The sequence below is a fragment of the Crocuta crocuta genome, unplaced genomic scaffold (assembly GCF_008692635.1).
Source record: "Crocuta crocuta isolate KB4526 unplaced genomic scaffold, BGI_CrCroc_1.0 scaffold89, whole genome shotgun sequence".
NCBI lineage: Eukaryota > Metazoa > Chordata > Mammalia > Carnivora > Hyaenidae > Crocuta > Crocuta crocuta.
This window is the reverse complement of record NW_027551559.1, coordinates 10,616,293-10,624,387: the sequence shown is the minus strand read 5'-3', so window position 1 is coordinate 10,624,387 and position 8,095 is coordinate 10,616,293.

Genomic DNA, 8,095 nt, shown 5'->3' with positions numbered 1-8,095 from the left:
AGCAGGGCGGGGGGGGGGGGGGGGCCCTGCTAGCCCCTGCCTGGCCTGTCCAGCAGAGGGCGGTGGTGCACAGCCCTGGCCTCCGGTCCCAGCGGGCGGCCCTCGAGCGGACCCCTGACCCAGCGGCGGCTGGGAGGCCGGCCTCCGGGTGTGAGGCCGCTGCCCGCACCCGCGCAGGAGAGGGCAGGGACGTCGGGGAGGAGCCCTAGCTCCGTCTGGTGGACAGGACACCTGTGGCCACCGTCCCGCAGGAGCCCCCCCGAGTGTCCTTCAGGGGGGACACCCTGCCCCAGGCCGTCTGGCAGGACCGCCAGTGGCCTCATGGGCGTGGGGCCCCGCAATCTCTCGGGAGAGTGTGTGGGGCCGAGAGAGTGCAGGGCAGGCGCGGGGGCTGCTGGAGGGGCGGCTCCCTGCCCAGCCCCCGGCCCTGTGGCCACGAGAGGGCGAGCAGGTGGGCACAGCCCGGGGCGCGTCTTAGGTGGCCTCCGGTCCTGGAGGGATTGGCCTCGAGCCCCTGGAGCCAGGACGGACCCTCTTGGGCCGGGGAGGAGGCCGGGGAGCCTGACCGTCGGTGCGCGTTTTGCCGTGGTGCCTGCTCAGAGGAACCGGCCGGGTCCCTGTTGCGGGCATGACTGCTGGCCCGGGGCCCGGGGCCCGGCCGCGGCCCGTCTGCACCCGCGCTGAGTGCCCTCCACTCCTCAGAGGCCGGTATCACTATCACGGTACTAATTTATTAGACGCGGGGAGATTTTAGATTTCGTTCCTGTGCAGTTATTTATAATTTAAAACGGTAACGTCTAACCCAATTACCCCTCAGCTGGTCACTCTCCAAATGCACCAAGTCGGATAAAATATGGATTAGGAGTCTTTTAACAACTTAATGTGTATGTAGATGATCCCGTCCCGCCGTCGGCCTCGGGAAATAAAGCGGGATATAAAGCAGGGGGAGCAGCCCCGCGGGCAGTGCCGACAGGCGCCTCGAACCATTGACGGCTCTGGGACGATTCGCGCGCAGTAAAGTTCTTCTGTTTTGTCGTAATTGTGTTTTCCTGGTTTGACCTTTCTCTCTGGGGGTTTCTGACCTTCTCATGATTTAGCGACTCCAGCGGAAACAGCCTGTTTTCAGCCCGGCAGGGACGCCCAACTTCCGGGGACCCCCTGAGGGCAGCTAGCACCCGGACAGGCACGCCCCTCCCCCCCGTTGATGGGCACACGGAGCGTACGTGGCCTCCTCGATGCCCGCGTGTGCCAGGACTCCCGCAACGGGCAGGGGCACGACCGGGGGTCCCTCGCCCAGGAACACCCGGCACACGTGGCTCGTGGCTCTGTGGCCTGAATATCCGCCGCCTGCCGGACGTCCACCGGTGTGACCAGGCAGGGAGGCCGGCCCGGGCGCTTAGCAGACGACCAGGTCCCCAAGGGGACAGGACCCCGGGATAAAGCTCGGCTCTGCAGTTGGGTGGCGCTGGGCTCCAGCCCTGGTTTGCCAGTGACCAGTCAGGAAAGTTGCCCGATTTCCTCATCCGAAGCCTGCAGACCGTGGAAACCCCCTTTTAGGGAAGCTGTGCGCACTCAGCCGGGCCCGGAAGCTCAGAGCTGGAGGCCGGCGCGGCCGTGGGTGCGGGCAGGCACGGGCGGGGGAGCCTGCACTTGCCGCGGGCGGCGGGGGGGGCGTGGAACTTTTGCACACTGTCTGCAGGCAGTGGGACCCTGCCGGATCTGGACGTGGGGAGCCAGAGGTCAGACGTCCCGACGCGGCCGTGAGAGTCACCCTGGCGATAAGGTCAGCGACGTCAGAGTGAGGCACGCTGGCTGCCTCTGCAGGCAGTGATCTGGGCATAGCACGCGGGCACTTTTGCAGTCAGGGGAGGCTTCGGGAATCGGCCCCGTGTCAGGAGCACGGCCAGCCCAGAGAAGGCCCGGAGAGCAGGGAGGGGAGAGGCGGGGAAGGGAGAGGTGGCGAGGCGAGCCTGGCCCTCCCTGAGTTCCGGGGCACGCCGGCTTCTGCCCTGGATTATCTCACTTCAGCGGGTGTCTGGAGAATCACACGGTTCTCCGTACACGTGCAGTCGGACAGGGACGCCGCGGGCCCCCGCCCCGACGGGCGGTCAGGAGCAGTGGTCCAGCCTCGGCTCCACGGAGCTGCCGGGGTCAGGCGGTGGAGACGCCGCAGGCCCCTCGGGAGCAGCGGGCGCCGGCAGGAATGCACGGTTCCTGCGCACGGACGCCCCTGCGTGTTGTCCGTCTCTGTGCTCTTTTCTGAGCCGATTGCTGAAACGTTACGACCTCATTTTTGGGATCAGAGGATGGTTGTTTCCCATCAGCTTTACCCCTGTGGTTTGTGGGGATGTATCTGTGCANGGGGTGGGTGTGAACGCAGGTGGACGGGCGTGCCCGGGCTCCTCCCGCATCCACATCCTCCCTGCGTGGTTCAGGCTCAGCTCCACGTCCGTGGGAGTTCTAGAAGTCTCTCCAGTATCTTTTCTCCCCAGACCCACCCTGGACAGAGTGTAGGATCCTGGAGGAAGGCGTTCTGTTTGGGGCAATGGGGAGGGAACAAGGCTTTCCTTCCGAGAAGTGGGAAGTGCTCCCGTGGGGCTCAGGACCTGGCTTTTGGCTGGAAACCTTTTCCTTTTATTTTTTTTTTAAGTTTTTTTCTTGATTCTGAGTGAGAGAGAGAGGGAGGGAGAGATTGAACACACGAGTGGCGGGGGACAGAGAGAGGGAGAAAGAGAATCCCAAGAAGGCTCCACACTGTCAGCCTGGCGCAGGGTGCGATCTCACGACCTCGAGATCGTGACCTGAGCCGAAGTCCAGAGTCGGACACTTACCTGCCTGAGCCCCCGGCGCCCCTTGGCTGGGAACCTTTATGAAAATAGTCCACCTGCATTTTCGTTATTTTCTCCGTGCATCTCTGTTGGGCGCGTGGGTCCTGATCCTGAGTGTGGGGTCCGCCCTGCTGGTGGCTTCTGGGCATTAAACGTGGCAGGGCACCCCTTCCCATCCTGGCCGTGGCCCCGGACACGCCTGGACCAGACCGTGACCTTCACTCTGGGGGCGGGGCCTGCAGAGCTCAAAGGGAATTCGCTATGTGGAGAAGGGGGCGCGTGCTATGGGCTGAGCCCCGTGACCCTGGAGTGCGGAGAGGGCAAGGGGCACCCTGGCCAGACGTGTACGCTCTCTGACTTCACTGCCATTTCACACTCACAACGCACATCACAGCCGCGGTATTTAAGAAGAAGATCTGAGGAGTCTGTAACTTTTCATTTTACTTGAGTTCCAGAGAAAACAAGGGAGGAGACGCTTCCCGTCACAGCCACTGCCTTTAAAAGCCCAACCGATGTCCTCTCTCATTTTTATTATCTGTGTTTTTCTCAGGCTCCCACGCACGTGCGACTTTTGTAAAGATGTAGGGATCACCCAGCACAAGCTCTTCGTGCCGTGAAGGAGACCGTGACCTGAGGCCCCTTTGCTGTGTCCCGAGTGAGAGCTGGGGCTCCGACACCTGTCAGGCCCTGCGCCATGCGGGTCCTGGTGACGGCCGTCCTGCAGGTGAGTGGCGGCAGCCTCGCCCCACCGCCCGCCCACCCGCGCAGCCTCCGCGCTCGCCCAAGTGTGCGGGGCTCATGCATGAGCAGTCAGGGTGTGAATATGGTAAATATTTTATTTAGAGGAGTACTCAGCAGCTTGAGGGCTGATTTAATTTTCTCTCATTCTCTGTCAGTCTGTCTGTCTGTCACACCCCGCAGCCACGCACACACACACATGCACCACAGCCACACGCACATACACGTGTGTGCACACGCACCACACAGTCACCCGCACGTATGTGTTCGTGTCACATTGCACCCCACAAAGGCCTTCTAGCCATGATGTCATCCTTCGTACCACCTTCCTCACCGACACTGACAGTCCCCTGAGAATAAGCCGCCTCCTGAAACCTACCGGAAGGCTCTCTGGGAACCGCTCCCTCTGGCTGAGCTTGCTCATGCTGGGCCAGTGGCCGAAGGGTCCCAGAGCCGGGGTCCTGGCCCTGAGTAGGCGGTAGAGCCCGTGACGTACCACAGAAGGTGCCAGAAGACATGGGAGGTCCTTGCCACTGGCCCCGGCAGTGCCCGGCGCTTGGGGTTCCTTGGGGTTGACTTTGCAGGGCAGTGCAGGCGTCGCTCTGTCTCAGAGAGGGCGTGATCCACGGACACTCATCCCCACACTGGGAGAGCCTCTCGCCACTTAGAGTCCCGGTGACCCTCCTGTCGTGTGTGCTCGCGAGGTGGCCGCCCCGTGAAGCCGCTGCCTTGTAAGTTTGTTTTCTTAGTGTGGCTTCGAATGTGATTCCGAGTCTTAGAGGTCAATGTGCTGTAGCATTAAGACCGAGAGAAAATAAAACAAACCACTCAAGATTAGAAGGAAAAGATGTGTTTCAGAGGTGGCTTCACATGTTTAAGTTGCCTTTCAAATCCTCCTTAAACAGAAATAAGCAAAAGTTGTCAATCCTTAATGCCCTTCGTTTGGCTCACCCCTCCGTCGGCCCCTCTGCCCCTCCCTTAACACCCCTGTGCCGGGGTCCCCAACAGCCAGGTGTGGGGCTGAGGGTGTGGGGAACCTGTGTCAACAGGGCACAGGGGCAGGGGGGACCCAGGACCCTGAAGAGAAGGTGTGTGGGGGTAAGTGTGAGCACAAGAATGACATCAGTATGAGTGTGGGTGTGAGCATGAGCTCAGATATGAGCACGAACATGAGTGTCAGCGTGGGCTTGAGCATGAGTGTGAATGTGAGTTGAGTGTGAGCACAAGTGTGAGTGTGAACAGAAATGTGCATACGTGTGTGAGAGCACAAGTGTGAGCGGAGGTGTGAACGTGAGTATGTTAGTGTAAGTGTGAGCACAAATGTTAGTGTGAACATAAGCATGAATGTATGGATGTGAGCATGATCACAAGTATTAGTGTGAGCACAAGCATGAGTGTGAATGTGCATAATGAGTGTGAGCGTGAGCATGAACTTGAGTACAGAGCATGAGTGTGAGCATGAGTACCAACATGCATACATGACTGAGTGTGTGTGAGAGTGTGAGCATATGACTGAGCATGTGAGCATAAGCATGAGTGTGAGTACAAACATGCATACATGACTGAGCATGAGCACGAGTGTGAGCATATGGCTGAGCGTGTGAGTGTGAGCATGAGTGTGAGCATGAACGTGCACACATGACTAGTGTGAGCCTGAGTATGAGCACGAATGTTCATACGTGACTATGAGCACGAGTGTGAGCATGGGTGTTAGCATGAACGTGCATACATGACTGAGTGTGAGCATGAACATGTATACATGACTAGTGTGAGCATGAATGTTCATACATGACTGTGAGCACAAGTGTGAGCATATGGCTGAGCATGTGAGCATAAGCATGAGTGTGAGTACGAACATGCATACATGACTGAGCATGAGCACGAGTGTGAGCGTATGGCTGAGCGTGTGAGTGTGAGCATGAGTGTGAGCATGAACGTGTACACATGACTAGTGTGAGCACAAATGTTCATACATGACTGTGAACACCAGTGTGAGCGTATGGCTGAGCATGTGAGCGTGAGCATGAGTGTGAGCACGAATGTGCAGACACAGAGCTGTCCTGAGTCCCTGCTTCCCACTCTGTTAGGTGCACGCCCGTGAGTGCAATCCGCTAGGTCTGTGTTTCGTGTTTTATGTGTTGTGTCAGGTCCACCCTTCGTGTGTGGGGACCCCCACAGGTGAGTGCAGACCCTTCAGCATAGGCCTGGGGTCGCAGGTGACCGGCTCTCCCAGCCGCACACCCGGCGCCTGCTCAGGAGGGGCTCCGCGGGGAGCTCTGCTTNGGGTCTCCCTCCCGTCCCTGCAGCCCGCCCTCCCCGGAGCAGCCGGGGGCGCCCCGCAAGCCTGGACACAGAGACGAGGAAGGGACCCCCCCCACCCTGGAAGGGGCCTGGCCCCTCCGAGGGCCCCTTCCTGATCCCTCACCTGCTCCCGTGAGCGGCTGCTGCCCGAGGACCGTGCCAGCCCCCGAGGCGCCTCGCCCTCTCTGAGGCTGCTTCAGCCCGGGCGCCCTTCCAGCGCCTTCCCCAGGACGAGTGGCTCTCCACAGCCAGGGCTGCCCAGGGAGGGTGCCCCCTGCACGGCGGGCCCGCCGCCCTCCCGGGGTCAGTGACCTGGGGGCTGGCGGGACCCGGGCTGGCTCCCGGCTGGAGGAGGGGTGCTTCTGGGGGGGAGCCGGCCCGGGGAGAAGACAGGCGGTGCTCCCCCAGGGGCCCGGGGGCAGTGCAAGGGGGTCCAGGCAGCCTTCCGGGTCTCAGGGATGCCCAGGGGCAGGCGCTGTGTCCCGGGTGCCTCGATGCCCAGCGCCAGGCGGGCAGGGGTGGGTGGAGGAGGTGAAGGGGGCCGGGGTGAAGGTCTCCCTGTGTCCCTCTGGGAGCCGCCTGCACGTGTCCTGTCCCGAGGCACCGCGTTCAAATGCTTCCTCGCAGGAGGCCGGGGGGCGGGACGGAGCACACGGGCCCCTGTTCACTGGCACAGAGGGGCGGTTCAAGGCGGAAGCTGAATGTTACTGAAGAAACGCGGGGCGTTGCGGGGGCTTCTTTGATTTCACACGTTCTGAAGGGAAACAGCCTTTCTGCTGGCTGCCTGGCGTTCCCACACGTACCCCGAGGCGATGGGGACGCATGGCGGGGCCTCCCTCCCGTCGAGAGAGCGTGGGGCTGCGGCGCGGGACCCCCACCCGGACAGCCACCGAGTGCAGCCGTGGCCCGCTGGCCAGAAACAAAACCCCAAGGCGGAGCCTGTGACAGGGCGGTCCTCTCTGCCCCCCCTCCCCCCCCCCCGCCGGGGCAGTGCACCTCCGCTGGGCACGACCCTCCCACCGGTGCGCCAACGACAGCAGGTGTGCAGGGGAGACCGGGGGCCTGTCCGGAAATGCTGGAAGAGAAGGGAAGGTGATTCTCCCCTCTTCTTGTCGGGTCTGAATCTTAGTCTAAATGTCCAACTAAAATCACCAGTTGGGGATGATAAGCCAAGACACAAACAGCTGAAGACTTAACTTGGCCGGTGCCCGGTGTGCTGGTGCCACAGCTGGGCGGTCAGTGAGGTTTGTCTGGTGACCAAGGTCTTAAAGCCTGAGAAACAGGCCGTCTGCCAGCACATGGCCGGGCCCCTCAGAACAGGGAGGGCGACTCATCATGAGGGCCCCTGTTGTCAGGTGGCAGAGCAGCAGACATCCATGGCCAGAAGTCCGCCTCCCGTCCCTGGACTGTGGTCTGGTAGACTCATCCCATGGACAGACAGTTGATGGTTGATGACGGATGGATGGATGGACGGACGGATGGATGGACGGACGGATGGATGGATGGATAGATACATGAAAGATATAGATGGATAGATATGTGATACATGGATAGCTGGATGGACAGATAGATGATGGATGGATAGGTTATAGATGATAGGTAGATGATAGATGACCGATGATGGATGAATAGATGGATAGATATATGATACATGGATGGATGGATGGGTAGATGGATGAGAGATGGATGGATAGATGATAGATATAGATGCATAGATGGATACATGGACGATACATAGATGATGGGTGGATGGATAGGTGATAGATGATAGGTAGATGAGAGATGACAGATGATGGATGGATGGATGCATGAATAGGGGAAAGGAGAGGTTTGTTCCAGAAGACACTCTACAAAGGCAGAGAAATAAATCAGGTTGGGGATTTGGTAGATGGTTCATTTAAGTGGCGCAGACTTGGAAGTTCTCAGCCCGCTCCAAGGCTCAGCACGTGGCATGTGGCCCCGGCGGCAGGTGGGTCCCTGAGCGTGGGGTCTGCACTCGGGGGCGGCGGCCGGAGCACCCTCCTGTGAAGCCAGCCCTGCGGGTGGGGGCGGGGCCCCCCCTGGCCCCTCTCGGGAGCGGGTGCTTCTCCGACTGGGCTCTGGCAGCCAAGGGAAGGGGGCCGGTGGCTGTGCGCACCCAGCGACCCAGGCCCGCGAAGCCCACGCCTCATGGCCTCCGGGGTGGCTCTTCCACGAGGCTGGGCAGCGTGGCCAGTGGCGGGGGGCGG